General features: G+C 47.6%; 1 protein-coding gene across 1 annotated transcript in view; it reads right to left on the reverse strand.

Annotated features, from left to right (window-relative positions):
* Positions 1–25,623, reverse strand: part of CEBPZ (CCAAT enhancer binding protein zeta) — a 194,236-nt gene that overhangs the window by 22,862 nt on the left and 145,751 nt on the right. The gene's annotated exons all lie outside the window — the stretch shown is intronic.

Raw genomic sequence — 25,623 nt, forward strand, 5'->3', positions numbered from 1 at the left:
GTAACTTCCTCGCGTGTCCCTAGTCCTTGTACTTTTGGAACAAGTAAAAAATTGATTTACTTCTACTTCCACTCAGGATTTTGTAGACCTCAATCACATCTCCCCTCATCAGTCTCTTTCCCAAGCTGAAGAGCCCTAACCTCTTTAGCCTTTCCTCATACGAGAGGAGTTCCATCCTCTATCATTTTGGTCGCTCTTCTTGAACCTTTTCTAATTCTGCTATATCTTTTTTGAGATACAGTGACCAGAACTGAACGCAATACTCAAGGTGCAGACGCACCATGGAGCAATACAAAGGCATTATAGTATTTTTGGTCTTATTCACCATCCCTTTCCTAATAATTCATAGCATCCTATTTGCTTTTTTGGCCGCTGCCGTACACTGAGCAGAAGATTTCAGCGTATTATCTACAATGGCACCCAGATCTTTTTCTTGAGCACTGACCCCCAAGGTGGACCCTAGCATCAGATAACTTTGATTCGGATTATTCTTTCCAATGTGCATCACCTTGCATTTGTCCACATTAAATTTCATCTGCCATTTGGATGCCCAGTCTTCTAATTTCCTAAGGTCTTCCTGCAATATTTCACAGTGTGCCCGTGTTTTAACAATCTTGAATAGTTTTGTATCATTTGCAAATTTGATCACCTCACACTCATCGTTCTGATTTTCATATCATTTATAAATATGTTAAATAGTACCGGTCCCAGTACAGATCCCTACGGCACTGTTCACCCTCCTCCATTGTGTCAGGTTCTCAGGTTCAGAGCCCGCAGGGACAGGCTCTGGAGCAATTGTGAGCCCTTGGGCTGCTGACGAGAAGCAACAGCAGCAGGCAAAACCCACCAACCAACACTGGGCTAGCACACCAGCACGGGCAAGGACTGCAGGCACCACCCAGCAAGCCAGAACACATGGACTGGAACCCCCTGGACTGGAGGACACCGGACTGGTCTGCACTGGACTGGAACGACCGGAACACACTGGACCGAAACACACTGGATTGGAGCACACCGGACTGGTCCGCACTGGACTGGAACACACTGGACTGGAGTACACCGGGACTGGTTCGCAATGGACTGGAACGACTGGAACACACTGGACTGGAGTACACCGGACTGGAGCACACCAGACTGGTCCGCACAGCTTCACCTGCACTTAGCCACTGACCCCCCAGGAGTTGAGCCCCTGGGTTCGAGTAGCCGGCAGGACTTACCGGATACAGAATAACACCGGGACCAGGATACGAGAACAAGCTTGAGTGCTCCTAGGTACTGAACTAACAGAAGTGCTCCTAACAGTAAACCAACAGAAGTGCTCCTAACAGTAAACCAACAAAAGGGCTTCCTAAGCCCTATACTAACAGAAGTGCTACTAATAGCACCACTAGGGTAATCAGGGGAGCCACAGGGAAAGAGCAGAGAACCTAAACACATAAACTAACACAGGTGCTTCTAAGCACCAGGCTACAGCAGTGCTCCACAGCACTAAACTAACCAGGGAACAACAGTGGAGCCACAGGGAGAAAGCAGGGAACCTAAACACATAAACTAACACGGGTGCTACTAAGCACCAAGCTACAGCAGTGCTCTACAACACAAACTAACCAAGGGGCTCCTACGCACCAAACTACCAGAAGTGCTTCCAAAGCACCAAACTACCACAAGTGCTTCCAAAGCACCAGGGCCGTGCCTAGGGTCTCTGGCGCCCCCCTGCAGACTATCAGTTGGCGCCCCCCTGCAGACTATCAGTTGGTGGCGGTGGCGGCCCCCCCCCCCCCCCCGTGAAAATGATCGCTCACCACTTGCCACACTGACAGGAATTGTGAGCAATATTCTTAGAAACAAACTGCTATACATTGCAAAATAAGATAGCAGATGTAAATTCTCAAAGTGGACATATTCCAAACACTAAAATTAAAATAAAATGATTTTTTTCTACCTTTGTTGTCTGGTGACTTTCTTTTTCTGATCATGCTGGCCCAGTATCTGATTCTGCTGCTATCTGTCCTCTTAACTCCATTTCCAGGGCTTCCTTTCCATTTATTTCTTTCCTTTCCTCCTTTCTTCTTCATTTCTGGTCCTCAGCTTCTGCCTATTTTCTTCATCCATGTGCAGTTTTTCTCCTCTCTTCCTTTCCCTCATTTCATCTCCTTCATCTCTCTTCCCTCCCCTCTATGTCCAGCAATTCTCCTCTCTCCCTGAGCCCTGCCCTCCCAATCCATGCCCATCCATGCTCCTCTGTCCCCTGCCCCCTCCATTCATCCCTATCCAGCAATTCCCCTCTCTCCCTGAGCCCTGCCCTCCTAATCCATGCCCATCCATGCTCCTCTGTCACCTGCCTCCTCCATTCATCCCTATCCAGCAATTCCCCTCTCTCCCTGAGCCCTGCAATCCATATCCATCCATGCCCATCTGTCCCCTCCATTCATCCCTATCCAGCAATTCCCCTCTCTCCCTGAGCCCTGCCCTCCCAATCCATGCCCATCCATGCTCCTCTGTCCCCTGCCCCCTCCATTCATCCCTTTCCAGCAATTCCCCTCTCTCCCTGAGCCCTGCCCTCCCATCCATGCTCCTCTGTGCCCTCCATTCATCCCTAATTCCCTATCCAGCAATTCCCCTCTCTCCCTGAGCCCTGCCCCTCCCATCCATGCTCCTCTGTCACCTCCATTAATCCCTATCCAGCAATTCCCCTCTCCCTTCCATGACCCCCCCACCTCGCATCCATGCTCCTCTCTCCTCCCGCTCCCATCATGTCCCAGTTGGCCTGGCCCGCACTCTTCTCCCCTCCCCCTTCGCATCCATGCTCGTCTCTCCCCTGCCCTCCCGCTCCCATTGTTCAACTACTGCCCGCCCTCTTCTCTCCCACCAACATCCCTTTTCTTGTTTTTTCTTTATAAATTTACCTCCGTTGCGGTCCAGCAGCGCAGCGTCAGTGAAGGAGGCGGCACTCACCTCCCGACGTCTATAGCCTTCCCTTCGCTGTGTTCCGCCTTCTTCTGACGTCATTTCCTTGACATCAGAAGAAGGCGGAACACAGCGAAGGAAAGACTAGAGACGTCGGGAGCGCCGCCTCCTTCACTGACGCTGCGCTGCTGGACCGCCACGGAGGTAAATTTAAAAAGAAAAAAAAAGAAAAGGGATGTTGGGGGGGGGGGGAGGAGAAGAGGGCGGGCAGTAGTTGAACAATGGGAGCGGGAGAGCGAGCGAGGTGAGCATGGTGCGGCGGTGCCCCCCAGAGAGTGGCGCCCCCCTGCCATGCTTACCTCGCTTACCGTGTTGGCACGGCCCTGCAAAGCACCAGACACAGAAGTGCTTCTAAAGCACCAAAAGGGAAAGCAGGGGAGCCACAAGGAAAAAGCAGGGAAGCAAAACACAAGTCAAAAGTGCACACTGCACTAACCTGGACCTAAAGCTAATGCAAGCAGGGAAGCTAGACACAAAGTCAGAAGTGCACACTGTACCACCCCTACCTAAAGCAAGCGCAAACGGAAACGTTGCAAAGGCCCTGAAGGGAAGAACACCACTTCCTTATCAAGGCCCTGCCTGATGATGTCACAACTACCAGACACAGGCAGCCAGCATACTGAAACACAGAGAAGCTAAACCCACACAGCGGCAGTATAGTGAAGCAATTAGAGTCATGCTGGGAGCAGCCAGCACACAGAGACAGAGCTAACTCAGGCAACCCACCCAGGTGCAGTATAGTGAAGCAATTAGAGTCATGCTGCTGGAAGCAGCCAGCACAGAGAGACAGAGCTAGCTCAGAAGGGACAGACAGAAGAAACAGAAGCCAGCACAGAAGCTGACTCCCAGAAATAAGGTACGTCTGGGAGGGGTCACGGCCACAATCATGACACATTGAGAGAAATGATCTTTTTAACTCTACCCTCTGTTTTCTGTCCAATAACCAATTGCTAATCCACACCAGAACTTTGCCTCCTATCCCATGACTCGTTAAGTTTCTCAGGAGTCTCTCAAGGATCTGCAGAAGCTAAAAGAATGGTCTAAGGTTTGGCAATTAAAATTCAATGCGAAGAAATGCAAAGTGATGCACTTAGGATGCAGAAATCCACAGGAGATGTTGAAAGTCTGATATATACGGACGGGGAGAGGGATCTTGCAGTGATAGTATCTGAGGATCTGAAGGTGACAAAACAGTGTGACAAGGCGGTGGCCGTAGCTAGAAGGTTGCTAGGCTGTATAGAGAGAGGTGTGACCAGCAGAAGAAAAGAGGTTTTAATGTCCCTGTATAAGTCGCTGGTGAGGCCCCACCTGGAGTATTGTGTTCAGTTTTGGAGGACGTATCTTGCTAAGGATGTAAAAAGAATTGAAGCGATGCAAAGAAAAGCTACAAAAATGGTATGGGATTTGTGTTACAAGACGTATGAGGAGAGAGACTTGCTGACCTGAACATGTATACCATGGAGGAAAGGAGAAACAGGGATGATATGATACAGATGTTCAAATATTTGAAAGGTATTAATCCGCAAACGAACCTTTTCCGCAGATGGGAAGGCGATAGAACTAGAGGACATGAAATGAGATTGAAGGGGGGCTGACTCAAGAAAAATGTCAGAAAGTATTTTTTCATGGAAAGAGTAGTGGATACTTGGAATGCCATCCTGCGGGAGATGGTGGAGATGAAAACGGTAATGGAATTCAAAAATGCATGGGATAAACATAAAGGATTCCTGTTCAGAAGGAATGGATCCTCAGAAGCTTAGCTGAGATTGGGTGGTACAGCTGGTAGGCTGGTGGTTGGGAGGCGGGGCTAGTGCTGGGCAGACTTCTATGGTCTGTGCCCTGAAAATGGCAGAAACAAATCAAGACACACAACAAAAAGCACCAGGGGCCTTCAAAGAAAAGGGATCAAGTCTTTAATTATATACGTTGATGAAGCATTTAAGTATTGCTTCATCAACGTATACAATTAAAGACTTGATCCCTTTTCTTTGAAGGCCCCTGGTGCTTTTTGTTGTGTTTTTTGGCTTTTTTTGTGCTTCGCTCCCTCTCTCTGTTATACTATAAGAAACAAATCAAGGTCAGGTATACACAAAAAGTAGCACATATGAGTTTATCTTGTTGGGCAGACTGGATGGACCGTGCAGGTATTTTTCTGCCGTCATCTACTATGTTACTATGAGGAACTTTATCAAAAGCTTTCTGAAAATCTAGATACACTACATCAACCGGCTCACCTTTATCCACGTTTAGTCATTCCTTCAAAGAAATGAAGCAAACTTGTGAGGCAAGACTTCCCTCGGCTGAACCTATGCTGACTCTGTCCCATTTAACCATATTTGTCTATGTGTTAGTTCCATTAAACCATGTTTGTCTACTTTGATTGAAAGAAAGCTGTAAGTCAAGAATGTCCCCAAATATCTCATTGAATCAACTAGTGCCAGGGTTGAATTATGAATGGTGGGAGCTATGGGGGGAAGGAAGGGCACCCAGACACCCAAACAGCCTGTCTTTTAGAAGATTTAGTACCAAGCGGTGGGAGGAGAGCCAACAACGTCTAGACAGAACTGAAGATTAGTGAAGTCAGGATCATAAGGAAAGCTGGCAAACTGGGAACAATATAATAATGGGTGATTTCAATTACCAAAATTTTGACTGCATAAATATTATATCAGGGAGCACTAGGGAGGTCAAATTCCCAGATAAAATCAATGACTGCTTCTTGGAGCAACTGGTCCAGAAAATGACAAGAGGGGGAGCTAATTTAGTTCTAGTCCTTAGTGAAATGCAGGACATAGTATGAGACGTAATGGTGTTGGATCCACTGGGAAACAATGATCATAACATGATCAAATCTGAGCTAATATCTGAAGTCACTAAGGAAATCTACTGTAGCAGCATTTAATATTTGAAATGTCAACTACATTAAAATGAGGGAAATGGTTAAAAAGAAACCAAAATGATTGGCTGCAAAGGTTAGGACTTCAAATCAGGCATGTTTAAAAATACCATTGTGGAAGCCCAGACCACTTATTAACATAGGTGGAAAGAATAGCAAATGACAGCCAGCATGGTTAAAAGTAGGGCTGCTAGTGGGGGGGGGGGGGGGGGGGGGGGGGGGGGGGGGGAGAGGGGGGGAAGGGGGGGGGGAATAGGGTGGATAAAAGGGTTATAAAGCATAATGTTAAAATAAAAATTAAATTGTTGCATTGTCATGTGTTGGAGCCAATGGCTCGTTGTTATGTTTGAGATGTTATTTCAATAAAAATTCAAAGTAAAAAAAAAAAAAGTAGGGCTGCATTTTGATTAAAACTTTTAATTATGGAGGAAGTGACATCACCGTTGGTAATGGTGGCTTAGCCTCAGAGCTCCCACTCCTCACCACGATAAAAAGCTATTAAAAGCAGCCATCGGACTTTTGGAACGCTACCAGCGTGTCCCCCGAAGACACCAACCTGATTCGCCATGAGCAAAGCGCACTTGGGGCGGAGTAAAGACGGGGAGAAGTCGGTCGGCGGCGGGGCAAACAAGACCCCGAAGCGCCACGAGGCAATGGCGCAGGCCTCACCCTCTGACTCAGACTCAGCACTGTCAATGGCGGAATCACGGAGGCCCCAGGCTAAAATGGGCTTGTCGGGCGATCCTCTCCGGAATTCAGGCCGATATACAAAAATCAAAAGAGGAAATACTGGACCGGATGGAGGTACTGAGCTCGGACCTCCGCGAGCTGGGGGGAAGAGCTGAAGATGCAGAATTGCGGCTGGAAGAGCACGCGGAGTCCCTGAATTCCCATGAGGCGCAATTGCAAGTATTGGACCAGAAAACAAAGGAACTCACCTATAAAATGGACGATTTGGAAAATCGAGGGAGGCGGAATAACCTCCGGTTCCGAGGGGTCCCGGAAGGCGGTGAGACAGAGGACGTCCCGCAAATAGTGCAGACCCTGTGTGCCAACCTGCTGGGTGTGGAGGCGGCAACAGTGGCGATCGAGCTGGACCGAGTACATCGAGCTCTTGGACAGAGACAGGAAAATAGAGCATGAGATGTGATTGCTTGGTTCCACAAATACGAAGTCAAAGAGCAAATACTTGCCTGCGCCAGGAAGAAACAGGATCTTGAGTTCGGAGGGGCTAAAATATCTGTATACCAGGACATCTCGCAGTTCACCTTACAACAGAGATGCCAGTTGAAGCCAGGCTTGGATATCTTAATTAAGGAGCGGATCGCATACCGGTGGGGTTTTCCCCTTTCTTTGAACTTTACCGTAAAGGGGGTTAAGTACAGAGTTTATTCACTCACTGAAGCTTGGGCATCCCTGCATGGGGCGGGCCTGGTGTCTTCTAAGTCGCCCCCAGGTGCGGTGGCACCGGCAACCAAAGCGAAATTACAAAAATGGCAGAGGGTCCCCGAATCCACCAAGAGGAGCAATCCAAAACGGAAAGCCGCGGCAGACACGACCTGAGCCCTTGGTACAGCATTACAGCCGAGGTCTATAATGTGATTTCTGTCATCTCCGAGGCGGTCGGAGGGAAGATGGACAAACTGGTGGTAATTGGTGAATAGTGACAATCGAGTCATCCATGATTTGACATGTTCTCAATATACTTAGATGCTTTTTGCTTAAGACTTAGCACTAATTCTTACTGAATGTTTTGGGGAAGTATCTGGGAGGGGAATGTTAAATGTTATGAGGGTACGGTATGAGTGGTGTACAGGGAGTTAATTAGGGGACTGATGTGGGACAGGGACGTTAACAAGGGATGTTTTTTTTAGTAGGGTTGGTTCAGGAGGGATATGGGCCTGGAGGCAATCTGATGGTCGTAAGGGAGGAGACGGGGGGGGGGGGGGGGGGCTGGGCGGTCTGGGCCACGATGGGTCACTTTCTCCAATCCCACATAGGGGGTCTACAACTTCTGGTTGGTGTTTGGATGAGGGGTATAGGGGGGACACGGGGAGGTAGGGGGGTAATGGGCTTTAGTAGGGAGGTAGGGACTGAACTCACATACTATAGTTCTTGGGGGATGTAGATGCCAGTAGTGGGTTGTCTCTCAATGCTTGCCATAAATAGTTTTGTTACTTAAACATGAGTGTGGACCTAAAGATTTTATCATATAATGTAAAAGGGTTGAATATGCCCCAAAAGCGGCAGAAATTGTTTAAGGAATTCCAGCAACTGAAGTCCCATATAGTTCTGTTGCAGGAGACACACCTTCGCCGCAGTCTTTCCCAGGGCCTTTTCTGCCTCCTCCACCGAAGGCTCCAAGAAACGAGGCGTGGCGGTGTTGTTCCACAAATCAATCTCACCCCACATAGTGAAGGTCAAGCGGGACCCGGGAGGGCGCTTTTTGTTCCTACACATAGTTTTAGACCAGGTAGACCTAACTTTAGCTTCAATTTATGCACCCAGGGTGAAGCATCTCCTAGCTACTTTCGCACAGGGATCCATAATCCTGGGGGGCGACTTTAATGGAGTTTTGGACCCGGTGTTGGACCGGTCGGGGGGTAACCCAGCAACCAGTGAGTAGAGACTCTCTGGCCTTGGGATCCCTAGCACACTTGTTGGGGACTTTAGATGTGTGGAGGCTGACTCACGAACATTTAAGGGATTACACATACTTTTCCGCAGTGCATTCTTCCTATTCACGTATTGATTATATTTTTCTTGATGTAGCACTGTCAGAGAGAGGCCCGAGTGCAGGTATTGGCAGTGTGACTCTGTCTGACCACGCTCCGGTGTGGGTCACGCTGCCAACTATCAAAGCGGAGATCAAGGACCAGAGACGGACCCTTAATGCAAGCGTACTACAAGAGAGGGAGGTCATTGAGGGCTGTGGGAAGCAGGGCCGTGCCTAGGGTCTCTGGCGCCCCCCCCCGTGAAAATGATCACGCCCCCCCCCCCCCGGTGAAAATGATCACGCCCCCCCCCCCCCTCCCCGGTGAAAATGATCGCTCACCACTTGCCACACTGACAGGAATTGTCAGCAATATTCTTAGAAACAAATTGCTATACATTGCAAAATAAGATAGCAGATGTAAATTCTCAAAGTGGACATATTCCAAACGCTAAAATGAAAATAAAATGATTTTTTTCTACCTTTGTTGTCTGGTGACTTTCTTTTTCCGATTATGCTGGCCCAGTATCTGAGTCTGCTGCTATCTGTCCTCTTAACTCCATTTCCAGGGCTTCCTTTCCATTTATTTCTTTACTTTCCTCCTTTCTTCTTCATTTCTTGCTCTATATCCATTTCCAGCAATTTCTTCTCTCTCCCTGGGTCCTGTCCTCCCATCCACGTCCATCCTTGTCCCTCTCTGCCCTTCCCTCCTCCATCCATAGCCAGCAATCCTCCTCTCTCTCCCCTCCCCTCCATTTCCAGCAATTTGTCCTCTCCCTGGGCCCCCATGTCCATCCTTGTCCCTCTCTGCCCTTCCCTCCCCCATCCATAGCAAGCAATCCTCCTCTCTCCTCTCCCCTCCCCTCCATTTCCAGCAAATTGTCCTCTCCCTGGGCCCCCATGTCCATCCTTGTCCCTCTCTGCCCTTCCCTCCTCCATCCATAGCCAGCAATCCTCCTCCCCTCCCCTCCATTTCCAGCAATTTGTCCTCTCCCTGGGCCCCCATGTCCATCCTTGTCCCTCTCTGCCCTTCCCTCCTCCATCCATAGCCAGCAATCCTCCTCTCTCCCCTCCCCTCCATTTCCAGCAAATTGTCCTCTCCCTGGGCCCCCATGTCCATCCTTGTCCCTCTCTGCCCTTCCCTGCTGCATCCATAGCTAGCAATCCTCCTCTCCCCTCCCCTTCCAGCAATTTGTCCTCTCCCTGGGCCCTGCTGCTGCCCTCCCATCCATGCCTGTCTCTCTGCCCTCCCATCCATGCCTCTCTGCTCTTTCCTCCGCGCCCTGGGGCCTATAAATCTTTTACTTCCGGTCGCAGCAGCGTCAGTGAAAGCGGAGCGCTGCCGACGTCTCCCTTCCCTTCGCGCTCTTGGTTCCCTCAGTGTCCGCCTTCTTCTGACGTCAGAAGAAGGTGGGACACTGAGGGAACCAATGAGTGCAAGGGAAGGGAGACGTCGGCAGCACTTTCACTGACGCTGCTGCGACCGAGGTAAAAGATTTAAAGTCCTCGGCGGCGCGGGGCGAGGGTAAGCACCGCGGCGGCGCCCTCCAGAGGTGGGCGCCCCCCTGCGGCGCTTACCCCGCTTACCGCATCAGCACGGCCCTGGTAGGAAGGTGCTAAAAGAATATTTGGAGCTTAACAGGGAGTCGGGCCCCCCTCTTAGTGTAGTGTGGGACGCCATGAAAGCAGTGTCTAGAGGTTACTTTTTACAAATAGCTAGCAAGCGAGCCAGGACCCGCAGGAACCAGGTGGCCTGCTGCCTGGATAGAATCCGGATTTTAGAGGTGCAGCATAAGGCGGGTGGGTCTCAGACAATCCAGGAGTTACGAGCCCAGTTGGACTCTATTTATTCTGAGCACTTAAGCCAGCTCCATTCAAGAACAAAGGTACGCTCATACGAATTTACCAATAAGGCGCAGGCAAAAAGTGGAAAGAGCAGTAACCCACATCAAAGGGAGGAGGGGAAACATGCTGAATACTTCTGAGGCCATAAGGCGGCGTTTTTGCGAATTTTATCAGGAGCTACAGTGGGGGAAATAAGTATTTGATCCCTTGCTGATTTTGTAAGTTTGCCCACTGACAAAGACATGAGCAGCCCATAATTGAAGGGTAGGTTATTGGTAACAGTGAGAGATAGCACATCACAAATTAAATCCGGAAAATCACATTGTGGAAAGTATATGAATTTATTTGCATTCTGCAGAGGGAAATAAGTATTTGATCCCCCACCAACCAGTAAGAGATCTGGCCCCTACAGACCAGGTAGATGCTCCAAATCAACTCGTTACCTGCATGACAGACAGCTGTCGGCAATGGTCACCTGTATGAAAGACACCTGTCCACAGACTCAGTGAATCAGTCAGACTCTAACCTCTACAAAATGGCCAAGAGCAAGGAGCTGTCTAAGGATGTCAGGGACAAGATCATACACCTACACAAGGCTGGAATGGGCTACAAAACCATCAGTAAGACGCTGGGCGAGAAGGAGACAACTGTTGGTGCCATAGTAAGAAAATGGAAGAAGTACAAAATGACTGTCAATCGACAAAGATCTGGGGCTCCACGCAAAATCTCACCTCGTGGGGTATCCTTGATCATGAGGAAGGTTAGAAATCAGCCTACAACTACAAGGGGGGAACTTGTCAATGATCTCAAGGCAGCTGGGACCACTGTCACCACGAAAACCATTGGTAACACATTACGACATAACGGATTGCAATCCTGCAGTGCCCGCAAGGTCCCCCTGCTCCGGAAGGCACATGTGACGGCCCGTCTGAAGTTTGCCAGTGAACACCTGGATGATGCCGAGAGTGATTGGGAGAAGGTGCTGTGGTCAGATGAGACAAAAATTGAGCTCTTTGGCATGAACTCAACTCGCCGTGTTTGGAGGAAGAGAAATGCTGCCTATGACCCAAAGAACACCGTCCCCACTGTCAAGCATGGAGGTGGAAATGTTATGTTTTGGGGGTGTTTCTCTGCTAAGGGCACAGGACTACTTCACCGCATCAATGGGAGAATGGATGGGGCCATGTACCGTACAATTCTGAGTGACAACCTCCTTCCCTCCGCCAGGGCCTTAAAAATGGGTCGTGGCTGGGTCTTCCAGCACGACAATGACCCAAAACATACAGCCAAGGCAACAAAGGAGTGGCTCAGGAAGAAGCACATTAGGGTCATAGAGTGGCCTAGCCAGTCACCAGACCTTAATCCCATTGAAAACTTATGGAGGGAGCTGAAGCTGCGAGTTGCCAAGCGACAGCCCAGAACTCTTAATGATTTAGAGATGATCTGCAAAGAGGAGTGGACCAAAATTCCTCCTGATATGTGTGCAAACCTCATCATCAACTACAGAAGACGTCTGACCGCTGTGCTTGCCAACAAGGGTTTTGCCACCAAGTATTAGGTCTTGTTTGCCAGAGGGATTAAATACTTATTTCCCTCTGCAGAATGCAAATAAATTCATATACTTTCCACAATGTGATTTTCCGGATTTAATTTGTGATGTGCTATCTCTCACTGTTACCAATAACCTACCCTTCAATTATGGGCTGCTCATGTCTTTGTCAGTGGGCAAACTTACAAAATCAGCAAGGGATCAAATACTTATTTCCCCCACTGTATATGCCCGAGAGATCAATCCATCAGTTGCATCCATTTCAGAATACTTAGCAGAGAGTGAATTGGCCTCTTTGACAAATCAACAGCGGGCCACTCTCGAGGAGCCAGTCACCCCAGGTGAAATCCAAAAAGCTATTCAGCACTTACCATCTAATAAATCCTCTGGTTTGGACGGGCTCCCCAATGAATTTTACAAGAACTTTGCCCCTGAATTGGCACCACTTTTGGCTGACCTGTTTAATCAAATAGGGCAGGGGGAGTCGTTGCCGGCTTCCATGCTGGAGGCATGGATAGCAGTGCTTCCTAAGCCGGACAAGGATCATTCGGAGTGTAGCTCCTACCGCCCCATTTCAGTACTAAATGCGGACGTTAAGATTCTAGCTAAAGTTTTGGCCAATAGGTTGGGCCCGCTATTACCAGCGACTATCCACCCTGACCAGGTGGGCTTTGTACCCTATAGGAAAGCAATGGATAACATGAGGCGAGTATTTGACTTAATGTATCTGGCTAAAAGAATGAAAAGGCCTATGTGTCTCCTCAGTTTAGATGCCGAAAAGGCCTTTGACAGGGTTCACTGGCCATTTATGTATACAGTGATGGAGACTTTTGGGATAGGGCCAAGGTTTCGTGGGTGGATTCAAGCATTCTACAGCTCGCCCAAAGCATGTATTAGAGTAAATGGGGGTAATTCTGACATGTTCACTTTACATAGAGGCACCAGGCAGGGATACCCCCTCTCTCCACTGCTGTTCGCCATGGTTATGGAGCCTTTTGCTTCCAGGGTCCGATCTAACCCGGGTGTCACTGGCATTACCATAGTGGGGAGGGAACACAAGCTGTCTTTATTTGCAGACGACGTGCTGTTATTTGTTACCCGTCCTTTGACCACCTTCCCTGGGCTCCTGCGGGACATTGAAGAATATTCAGCAGTATCAGGATTCCGAGTGAATATGTCGAAATCTGAAGCCTTAAATGTGACGCTCCCTGAGGAAGAAGTGGAAGCACTAAGGTCCCTGTACACCTTTAGGTGGGCTAGAAAGGGCTTGCGTTACCTGGGGGTGAATATAACGGCTAAACTCTCGGAACTTTTTGCAGAAAATTATAAGGGGCTGGCCCGGGCACTCACTGAGGACATGGACAGGTGGGGTGATATTGAGCTTTCCTGGTTTGGCCGTATAGCTGCAGTTAAGATGAATATCCTGCCACGCCTGTTATACTTATTCCAGGCACTTCCGATCAAGATGCCCCGAAAATTTCTAGCTGCAGTACAGGACTGTATTGTGCGTTTTATTTGGGCTGGCAAACGCCCACGGTTGGCGCGGGCCTTTCTGTATCAGGATTGGAATAGGGGAGGGATCGGAGTCCCCAACCTGGCCTGGTATTATAGGGCAGTACAGGCGCGTGCGGCAGTAGAATTGTTCCAGGAATACCCAGACCGTCAGTGGGTGCATTTGGAATAGTATACTGTAGGCGCTCGGCCTTTGGGGGCGATCATGTGGCTTCTGAAAGCCCAAAGGTTGCTAGGCGAGGGTCTGTGCCCGTCTATTTATGTCACATTATCTAACTGGGACAGTCTTTTTCCACATCACCGATGCATACTGTCTCGTCTGTCTCCTATTGCATATAACCCATTGTTTTACCCTGGGACGGAAAGGGGAACTTTTACCAGATGGTATGAGGGAGGTTTGCGAAGGTGGGGGACAGTTGTATGAGGGGGAAACACTCACCACATTTTCAGACACTCGAGAGAAATTCCCGTTCATGGGAAATGATGAGTATGCTTACACACAACTGTCACATTTCCTTAAGACACGGGCAGTCCAGGCAGTGATGAAAAAGGAACAAACAACCATTGAGCAAATCTGTGAGGGGCCAGCCATGACTAGAGGGATGATATCTCGCTTATACCGAATTATTAATAAGCAAACACCCCGTTACACGCTTCATAGGAGGAGCTGGCAGAGGGAGCTAGGTATGGAGCTGGAGGAGGAGGCATGGGAGAGAATGGAGAGGGCTGCGGTGGGGGTGTCGTCTTATGTACCTTTTAGAGAGAATGCCATTAAAGTGCTGTTTAGGTGGTATATGCCCCCTGAGCGTCTCAGGCGCATTTACCCGGCACTCTCGGGGTTGTGTTGGAGGGGTTGTGGCTTCACGGGTTCTATGGGGCATATCTGGTGGAACTGTGGGAAGATCAGGGCTTTTTGGAAAGCGATCCGTAGCAGACCGCAGGTGTGGCTGGGTGGCCTGATCCCGTGGCACCCAACTATCTTTTTATTCTCTGCTAAAGTCACGGGTTTCTCCGCCACTCAACAAAGATTGATGCGCTGTGCCACATGTGCAGCTAGAATTGTCATAGCTGCCTGCTGGAAACAGCCTATAGTCCCACCGCTTGCGAGATGGCTCCAGAAACTGGGGTACGTTTGTGAGATGGAAAGGCTACTAGCCGAGAGGTGAAACCAAATAACTAAGTGGCACTCAATATGGGATCTCTTTCTTTGTCATGCACAACCACAATGATGTCAAGGGCTAGAGTAATGCGAGTCCTGTTGGGGGGGGGGGGGGGAGGTATGGGAAGTGGGTGGGATAAGGGTATAGGTTAAGTTCAATTAAAATTCAAAAATATTATAAAATCTGGAGTTTGAAGGTTATATGTTTGCACAGGCACGGTGATACACATGTGAAATGTACCTATCCCAAACAGTTAGCAACGGGAAAAGCGAAATGTAAGGGATAGCTAAGTGTTAGTCATGACTTGTGTCAAGATGCTCTGAAATGTAATGTACGGTTTATTTTGTATTGTTCTGTTGGATATTGTATTACTTGTCAATAAAGACTTCATGCAAATAAAAAAAAAAACCTTTTAATTATGTGATAAAAAAATAAAGGAAGCAGAGAAAACTTCAAATATCAATACTGCATTTATTAATAATATAACCATAAGAACAAGAATAGAGGGACAGGCTTGAGTGATTGCATCTCTCTTCCCTCCTCTCCTCTTCACTGCATCTCTCTTTCTTTCCTTCCTCCCCTCCTTCCCCGTCACTGCATCTCTCTTTCCCTCCTGTCCTCCTTCCCCCCCCTCCCCAGACTGTGTGCTGCCTGCCTGCATGCCTGACTCACAGATCAGGCATGCAGGGAACAGGGGCATATAGACAGGTAGCAGTCTGGGGGGGCGGGAGCCTTGAGAAGATGCAAGACCAAGGTAGGGGGAGAGATGAAGGAGGGGGCCAGAAGAGGATGCTGGACTACCGGGGGGGGGGGGGGGGGGGGGGAGTAAGGGTGCTGAACGCCTAAGGGGAGGAGGCCCGGAAAGGATGCAGGACTGTGGCGGGGAGGGGGGGGGGTGGAGGGGGAGGAGAGGGCACGGAGAAGATGCAGGACTATGATGTGGTGGGGGGGGGAGGGAGGGCAGGAGGAATCCTGAGAAGATTCCCCCTCTACTCATCCCATCCTTCTCGTCTCCATCTCCCCTTTATTTTATCCCTCCTTACCCCATTTCTCCCAAATTTATACTATCCTATCCTGTCTACCCTCTCTTATACTAATCATACATTATCAAGATCAACTTATCATACACTATCAAGCTCAACTTATAATGTTTTGAAATTTCTATTATATGATTTTGTATTTCAAATTACTATGTAAGCCACATTGAGCCTGCATTGTGTGGGAAAGCGCGGGGTACAAATGTAATAAATAAATAAATAAAGATGCAGGACTCCAGTTGGGGGAGGGCCAGAGGGGGCCCACTGGCCTAGTACTTACTAGTGGAGGCGGGCGGCAGGCAGTCAGTCAGCAGTGGCAGGCAGACACCAGTGGGCGGACATTCAGGCAGGCAGCAGTGGCAGGCACTGGTGGGTAGGCAGGCACGCACCGGCAGGTGAAAAGGTAGTAGCAGCGAGAAGAGGGGTTCCTGTAGGGAGCATGCGCTGATAATTCAGCATATTCCCCAATAGCAGCACTCCTCATTGGCTCCCCGGGCAAAGAGCCAATCAGGCGCTCCTGGGCCAAACAGCCAATGAAAGGAACACAGGCTGCAATGAGAAGAGGAGGGGAAGGAAAAAGTAATGGCAGCCGCATGGGGAAAAGACAAGGCAACCCGGGGATCATAGGCGCCCTGTATAAAAGGCTTGGGGAGGCTAAGCCTCCCCAGCCCAACCCTGACCATCTTGTGTTTCTTCTGCTGCCCGCCGTCTCCGTCGTCATTTTTACTGCACTGAAGAGTTCTGCCTCGGCACCGGCGATTCAGAGTCAGCCTTCTGCCAGTGTCGGGGCTTTCTCTTCAGGCATGTCTCACTCCCTCCCAGCTCTGCAGAAAAGAGGAAGTTACGTTAGAGTCCACCCTGAGGAGAAGCCCCGACACTGGCAGAAAGCTGACTCTGAATTGCCGGTGCTGAGGGAGAACTCTTCAGGGTAGTAAAAATGATGACGGGAGACAGCAGGCAGCAGAAGAAACAGGGAGAAAGATGCAAGACTCCCAAGACGAGTGGCAGTGAGCCTTTCTAGCCCAGTAAGTAAACAAGGAAGCCAATTTGGTTAATGTGTTTCCCCAGCATGACATCCTCACTGCCTTCAGCCCAAACAAAACAAACTTTTGAGCTGCTGCATCCAGGTTGTTCTTGATTGTTGATCTGTAACAAGGCTAAAGCTGTTTCTGTTAATAGGCACGGTATTGCAGCTGGTAGAAAAAGCGATTATAAACTCTGTAGTTTGTGCGTATATATCCTGTTTCTGTTTCTTGAGAGTTTATCTGAGTTTATCTTAACTGTTGTTGTACTCTGCCTTGGGAAGCTGGTGTTATAAAGATGATAGAATACTGTATATTGAAATTAAATGGAAGTAGAATTAAACTCACCTTTCATTGGGGCACATGGAATCACATTTTAATGTCATCTCATTTGTAGGAATTTGCATTTTAGATACACAACTGGATTATTCTGTTTTTAGGCATGTTTCAGGGACAAGTGGTTTTATAGGTCAAAATAAAAATAAATATTTTTTTAATGCAGATCTCTTTTGTTTAAACAGAACTAAATGGGCTATAAGCCCCTAATGGTGTATTAGGTTCTGCCCAGTGTAATATTTTTGGTACAGTAAAGTTCTGAGTGTGTTTTTGCACAAAGATGTGCATAGTGTTTTGCAGTTCAGCGATTATGGTTAGTATATGCTTTGAGCAACCACTTTATTCTTTGACATATGATACATATCTAATATGCATCATATGTCAAAGCACCACCCCTGGCCCCACCCCTAACTCCGCCCCCTTTAGCCTCCCCAAACAGTTGGGCCACTGACCGCCTATGCTGGGGATTAAGTTTATTAACTGTTGATTAATATTATTAATCACGATGGATAAATGTTGCATTAATCACAGCGTTAATTGCGATTCATGTGCAGCCTTAGTTAAAAGGTGAAGTGAAAGAGACTATTAGAGCCAAGAGAACATCCTTAAAAGAATACAAAAAGGATCCGAATGAAGAAAATAAGAAGCAACATAAGCACTGGCAAGATAAATGCAAAGCACTGATAAAGAAGGTTAAAAGAAAATATGAAGAAAAACCTGCCACAGAGGCAAAAACTCATAGTAACAACTTTTTCAGGTACATCAGAAGCAGAAAGCCTGTGAGGGAATCTGTGAGACCGTTAGTCCATGAAAGAGCAAAAGGGGCACTCAGGGAGAACAAGGTCACAGTGGAAAGACTGAATTAATTCTTTGCCTTCGTCGCTAGAGTAGATGATACATGACAGCTACCAGTACCAGAAATGTTTTTCAAGGGTGACGATGCAGAGGAACTGAAATAAATTTCAGTGAACCTGGAAGTCATACGGACCCAAACTGACAAAATAAAGAGTAGCAAATCACCTGGACTGGATGGTATGAACCCTAGGGTACTGAAAGAACTCATGCATGAAACTGCTGATCTGCAGTTAGTGACCTGTAACCTGTCATTAAAATCATCTGTAGCACCCGAAGATAGGAGGGTGGCCAATGTAATGCCGATTTTTGTAAAAGGTTCCAGGGGTGATGCGGGAAATTAGATTGGTAAGCCTGACTTCAGTGCCAGGCAAAACAGTGGAAACTATTATAAAGAATAAAATTACAGAACACATAGACAAACATGGTTTAATGGGACAGAGTCAACATGGATTCAGCCAAGGGAAGTCTTGCTTCACCAATCTGCTTAATTTCTTTGAAGGCATCAATAAACATGTAGATAAAGACGAGCTGGTTGATGTAGTGTATCTAGATTTTCAGAAAGCTTTTGACAAAGTTTCTCAGGAGTGACTTCTGAGAAAATTAAAAAGTCATGGGGTAAGAGGCAATCTTTTGTTGTGGATTAGAAACTGACTATTGGACAGAAAACTATTGGACAGGTAAGTGTAAATGGCCATTTTTCTCAATGGAAGATGGTAAATAGTGGAGTACCGCAGTGTTCAGAGACCGCTGCTATTTATTTATTTTTCCCTGATTTTTATTTGTTCAACACACAAGATAGAAACACAACCATAAGAACAATCTTACAGCAGGAGCATATACCCATCCCCTTCCTCCCCTACCTTCAATCTCCAACAAAATATAAGCTACATTGGTCATAAAATGCAGCTCCAACACAGCAACCAAAGTATTCTGTTCCCAAGCAGTGTAGATGTCCCAGTTCTTATGGTATGATATTATTTCTCAAACCTTTATCCATAAAGTTGCAAAAAAATGTAAGGTTATTCAAAACACACTATAATTTTTAGAAGACGTGCTCATATATACAGTGGACAACCATAGACGCAACAGTCTTTTTCTATGCCCGGGTTTATAATCATAGCATGATTCTTCAACCAATAGCCCAAAGTGACAAACTGAAATTGTGAAAAACAGAATTTCAGTTTGGCACTTTTGGCTATTGGTTGAAGAATCGTGCTATGATTATAAGCCCGGACATAGAAAAAGACTGTTGCGTCTATGGTTGTCCATTGTATATATAAGCACATCTTCTAAAAATTGTGATTTGAATAAGCTTACATTTTTTTGCAACTTTATGAATAAAGGTTGGGAATAGTTTTGTGTGTATGATTGTAATTTTCCTGTCTTAGAGTATTTTTACCCCTATTGTTTTTTGACGATATTATTTCTGCCATATTTTCAAGCCATGAATTGGCATATCAAGTGATAATAATCAACCTTTTTAAAAATAGTCTCCAATGGTGGCAAAGCGGCTTGTTTCCAATATTTGGTCAAAGTAATCTTAGCTGTTGTATAGATATAAGTCACCAGTTTATGTATTTCTTTTTGAATGCCCCCAGTCTTATGATATAACAAACAACAATCAGCCCTGTGAGGGATATGGTACTGGTAAGGTGGTATTCATCTCATGGTTCAACGCCTCCCAAAAAGATTGTACTGTGGGACAGGATCACAAAACATGAAAATAATGTGCCCTGGCTCCTGCAGCTATGCCAGCACAGTACTGTACCCATGCTGTATATCTTGAACAGCCATTCAGGTGTATAATACCATTGGTAAAATATCTTATACCCATTCTCAACCATTGGGACCAGTGCTATTTAACATATTTATATATGATCTGGAAATTGGAAAGACGAGTGAGGGGATTAAATTTGCAAATGGTGGTCCACAGTCAAATTCATTCAAATTGTCACCAGAGAAGGGCATGAGTGAACTCTGGAGGAATGTGGATGACATCTGCTGGATTCCCAGCCACCTGAGACCACTGGGAATTAAGGGTCCACTGGGCCTCTCACAAATGGAGATGTGCCAAGGCAGCGACCTGCAATGTTGAGGCCATGTGTCTCACCAATCTCAACATCTGCCGAGCTGTGACCTGTTTGTTGCTTCAGACTTGTGAGTCCAGTGTTGATAAAGTCTCTGCTCTTGCTTGTGGAAGAAAAGCCCGAGCTTGTAATCTATTGAGCAGGGCTGCTATGTACTCCAATCGCTGGACTGGGAGAAGGTGAGACTTGGGGTAGTTTATGATGAACCTTAGGAGCTCCAACACCCAAAAAGTTAGATGCATTGAGTCTGACGACCTCTGCTGTGATGTATTCTTGACCAGCCAATCATTTAGTTATGAAAACACATACTCCCAGTCTGCACGAATATGTCACAACTACCTCTAGACCCTTGGTGAATACCCTGGGAGCTGAAGCGAGGCCAAATGGCAGAACATAGTACTGGTAGTAGTGTTTCCCTTATCTGGAATCTGAGCTATTTCCTGTAACTGGGAAGTATCAAAATGTGGGTACAGGCATCCTTTAAGTCCAGACAGCATGGCGAATCGTTTGCCTGAATCATAGGGAGAAGGGTGCCTAGGGAAATCATCCTAAACTTTTTTTTGACCACAAATTTGTTCAGGGTCTTTAGATCTAGGATAGAACAAAAGTCTTTTTGGGCACAAGGAATAGAATCCCTTCTCTTTTTCCCCTGGTGGTACAGGTTTGACCTGTAGAATGGTGGAGATTTCCTCTACAAGAACCTGCTTGTGCTGAGGGCTGATGTACAATGCTTTTGGTGGGCAATTTGTTGGTGTTTGAAGCAAATGCAGGATGTAACTGAAACAGACTATTTGAAGAACTCACTCTTCGGAGGTTACAAGTGGCCACCTGTGTGGATAAAAATTCAGCCTCCCCACACTGGTAAGTCGTCTGGGGCCATTACTTTGAGTGCAACTATGCTCTCCTGGAGCCAGTCAAAAGCTTGTTTGCTTTGACTAGGGCGCCAGTTGGGGCTTCTGAGGGTGGGACTGGCGAAGCCGCGAACACTGGGCCTGGGGGATCTGAGCAGAGTGAGAAAGCAGCAGAAACCTACACCGTTGACAGTAGTAGGGTCAGCACCTAGGTCCACTTGAAAATCTCTGTGAGGAAGAGGTTGTGGCTGGAGGGTGCCGAGTCAGGGTTAGGTTGGTATCAGTATGTTTCTTTATGAGGTCCACAACCTCTTCTACCTTATCTTCAAACAGACTGTCACCTTGGCAAGGAACATCTGCCAATCTCTCCTGAACCGCTGGTTCTAACAAAGTAACATATAGTAGATGACGGTAGATAAAGACCTGTACAGTCCATCCAGTCTGCCCAACAAGATATATATATATTTTTTTTTTTTTTGTTACATTTGTACCCCGCACTTTTCCCACTCATGGCAGGCTCAATGCGGCTCACATGGGGCAATGGAGGGTTAAGTGAGTCACAAAGAGCTGCCTGTGCCTGAAGTGGGAATCGAACTCAGTTCCTCAGTTCCCCAGGACCAAAGTCCACCACCCTAACCACTAGGCCACTCCTCCACTCATTACATATGGTATGTAGTATTTCATATGTATACTTGGTATTAATTTGTCCTTGCCATTTTCATGGCATAGACCATAGAATTCTGCCCAGAACTGTCCTTGTTCTCCAACTTCTGAAACTGAATCTGTCCAGCCACGATCAAAGCACAGACTGTACAACTTTGCCCAGTACTAGCTTTGCTTCCCAATTACCGTTGTTGCTTCCTAATCTCCGCTAAGCTTCTTTGGATCCATTCCTTTTAAACAGGATTCCTTCGTGTTTATTCCACACATTTTTGAATTCAGTTATTGTTTTCATCTCCTCCACCTCCTGCGGGAGGGCATTTCAGGTATCTACCACCCTCTCCATGAAAAAAATACTTGACATTATTCCTGAGTCTATCACTCTTCAACCTCAATTCATGTTCTAGCGCCTTCCCATCTCTGGAAAAGGTTTGCTTGTGGATTAATACCTTTCAAATATTTGAACATCTGTATCATATCACCCCTGTTTCTCCTTTCCTCCAGGGTATACATATTCAGGTCAGTAAGTCACTCTTCATACGTCTTGCAATGCAAATCCCATACCATTTTCGTAGCTTTTCTTTGAATCGCTTCAAGTCTTTCTACATCCTTAGTAAGATAAAATCTCCAAAACGGAACACAATACTCCAAATGGAGCCTCATCAATGACTTGTAGAGGGCCATCAACACCTCCTCTCTATGCAGCTTAGCATCCTTCTAGCCACAGTCACCACCTTGTTGCACTGTTTCGTCACCTTCAGATTCTCGGACACCATCACCCCTAGGTCCCTCTCCTCAACCGAGCTTACCAATCTCTCTCCTCACCTATCTGGTATATCTCTTTTGGATTTCTGCACCCCAAGGTTGTAGGTCAGAGACATGTAGCCATGAGAGCCTGTGCATCCTTGCACCCATGGCAGAGAGTCTGAACACTATGTCAAAGAGTCATATGCTCCCCTGACCAGATATTTTCTACACTCCTGCTGCTTACTGGCCAAACTCTGCAGCCGGCTCCTGTGGGAGAGAATCCACAAGACAGAGTGAAAGGCTCATGTAGAACTGAAAGGACAGAATGCAGGCTATGAGCATCAAGGCCTGAAAAGGTTTCCTTCCAAACGAGTCTACTGTCCGAGTCTCTCTTCCTGGAGGTGCAGAGGTATGAGACCTGGAGGTTCTAGCTCGTTTGAGGTTGGATTAGACACCAGAGAGTGGTGTGGCAGCTGAGCCCTCACGAATCTGAGACTTCTGGATACGATACTGTGTATCCACCTTCTTAAATGTGACCTGCACTGAGAGGGGAGATTCCCAGTACTTCATCAGTGCATCTTTAAGGATAGGGTGCAATGGTACCATGACCCCGTCCTTAGGAGACTCGTAGTTCAGGACAGTTAACATTTCTGCCCTGGGTTCTTCCTCCATCTCTAACTTAAACGGAATGGCAGAAGCCATCTCCCTGACAAAACTGGCGAAAGAGAGACCCTCAGGTGGAGATTTGTCTCTCTCTTAAGGTGGGGAGGGTTCAGAAAGTATCCCATAAGACTCTTCCTCTGATGAGGGTTCTTTTCTGAGTCTCATGAACGGTCCCATTCAGACTCCTCACCGTACTCACACCAGGTTGAGCGAGTCTGTGCCTGCCTTGGCTAAGTGGAACCAAGTTCACACCCTGAAGGGAGCCAAAGTACAGTCCTACCCTCAGACGCTAGGAAAGCTTCCTCCCTCGACAACGAGAGCGGTACCGTATGTGTCGATGTTGACACCCTTCGAGGTGCCAGCGTCAAGAATCTCTGCACAGGCATGGCTAGAGCCTCAGGAAAAATCTGGGGCTGATCAGCACCTGGCGCAAGCACCCTCGATGTCTGAGTGGTATGTAGCTACAGCATCAGCACTAGCTCCTCTCCCTGACCATGGTTGGAACCGCTCATTGAAAGCAGGCATCGGCAAATGCGAGGGAGACGGGAGAAAGGTGGCCTGAGAAGGCGTTGGTGCCAAACCGGTTGTGAGGACCTGTGTGCCCGGAGACTTGCACACCAGTACCTCTTCCAAAGATGGAGACTGCTCCTCCCAGTGCTTCTCAAGTACTGGCTAGGCTAATACCCGACTGTGTGTCGATGAGGACTGATGCTTATGTGCCGACGAGGACAATGGCAAACCCGTATGTGCCCTGGGTGTCGGGTCCGATGCTGACCAGTCCCTGGGGGCCTAAGAGCACCAGTTTAATAGGTTCACTCAGGAGAAGATTCAAATGAATTAACAAACACAACACAACACATACTTTATGTAGCTTTCAGCAGTTTCCAACAGTTGAATCTCAACATTCCAAAGAATTTATTACTAAACACAGTGTTTCCCAAACCCCTAGGTGTTCATCCAGGTGTTTCTAAAGCCCTGCAAATCATAAATTTAAGGGGCTATGGAGGAGTTAGAGAACTAAGGTAGAAGAAGAAGTGGAAGTGGGGGGTATAGATGAGAAGGGGAGAGTACAGAAAAGAAAGGAGTAGAGGGTAAAGTAGGAAAGTAAAACAATAAAATAAAGCTGGGGCATTATTTCATTAGGGGCTTGAAAAACGTTTTGATGGTACCCATTAAAAAAGAAATTTCTGGTACATTGTAGATTTAACCTATAGCTGTTCCTGTACTTTATTATTATTATTTTTGACAGCCACTAGGGACAGAGAAAGTACCTGCATATAATATATATGTAAAACTGCTTTCTTGTACCATGACCCTTGGTCTTTTTATCAATTTTATTTTTTGCTGGCCTGCTTTTTATGTTTCAGGCATTTTGCAGAATTTTTTGAAATTTAAAGTCTGAATTAATTTCAATCCAATCAGTGATGGCGAACCTTTCAGAGACCGAGAGCCCAAACAGCAACCCAAAATCTAATTATTTATCGCGAAGTGCCGGTACTCATTATGGGCGGGGTCACATGACTCCACCCCTATGATAGCCACACCCCCTTACACCAGCCATGGCGCATATAAACAGACATCATTGAAAATATTATACTATAGGAGAAAAAAATAACATGATTTTCTTTCATTATAAAACATTTCTGTAAGTTGTTACAGCTCCAGTATACCCAGTGCAAAATAAGACAGCAGATGTAAATTCTCAAATTGGACATATTCCAAACACTAAAATGAAAATAAAATGATTTTTTCTACCTTTGTTGTCTGGTGATTTTGTTTTTCTATCCATATTGGTCCTAGTTGCTGATTCTGCTGCTCTCTATCTGTTCTCTTAACTCCGTTTCCAGGGCTTCCTTTCCATTTATTTCTTTACTTTCCTCCTTTTTTCATTTCTTGCCCTCCATCCATGTCCAGCAACCCTCTTCTCCCCTCCAGCCACCCTCCTCTCCCCTCCAGCCACCCATGTCCAGCCACCCCCCTCTCCCCCCTGCCCGCCCTCCCTCCCACCCAGCACCTACCATCAGGCCGCCAGCCCTCCCACCCAGCATCAGGCCTCCCACCCAACCAGCACCCAAGCCTCCCTCCCTCCCACCCACTCAGCACCCAGCATCAGGCCTCCCTCCCTCCCAACCACCCACCCACCATCAGGCCTCCCTCCCTCCCAACCACCCACCCACCCAGCATCAAGCCTCCTTCCCTCCCACCCAGCAGCACCCAACACCAGGCCTCCCTTCCAGCACTAAGCATTAGGCCTCCCACCCACCCAGCAGCACCCAGCATCAGGCCTCCCTCCCTCCCACCACGCAGCAGCACCCAGTGTCAGGCCTACCTCCCTCCCACCCAGCACCAGGCCTCCCTCCCTCCCACCAAGCACCACGCCACTTGCCTTCGCTCCCTCCCCTCTTCCAAACAAGCATCAGCCCACCTGTCCTTCCTCCCTCCCTCCCAGCACCACGGCCCCCCCCCTCCTCCTCTGCAATTGAAAAAACGTACCGGGTTAAGGCAGCGTCGGCAGTGGCAACGAAAAGCGTAGTCTTCACTCGGCGCGCTTCCCTTCTGTCTCGCTCTCAAGCTCTGGTCCCGCCCATATGCTTTTTGTTGCCGCTGCCGACGCTGCCTTAAAGGTACGTTTTTTCAATTGCAGAGGAGGAGGAGAAGGGGGGTGGTGCTGGGAGGGAGGGAGGACGGGTGGGCAGATGCTTGTTTGGAAGAGGGAGGGAGCG

The sequence above is a fragment of the Microcaecilia unicolor genome, chromosome 3 (assembly GCF_901765095.1).
Source record: "Microcaecilia unicolor chromosome 3, aMicUni1.1, whole genome shotgun sequence".
In the NCBI taxonomy this organism is placed as follows: domain Eukaryota; kingdom Metazoa; phylum Chordata; class Amphibia; order Gymnophiona; family Siphonopidae; genus Microcaecilia; species Microcaecilia unicolor.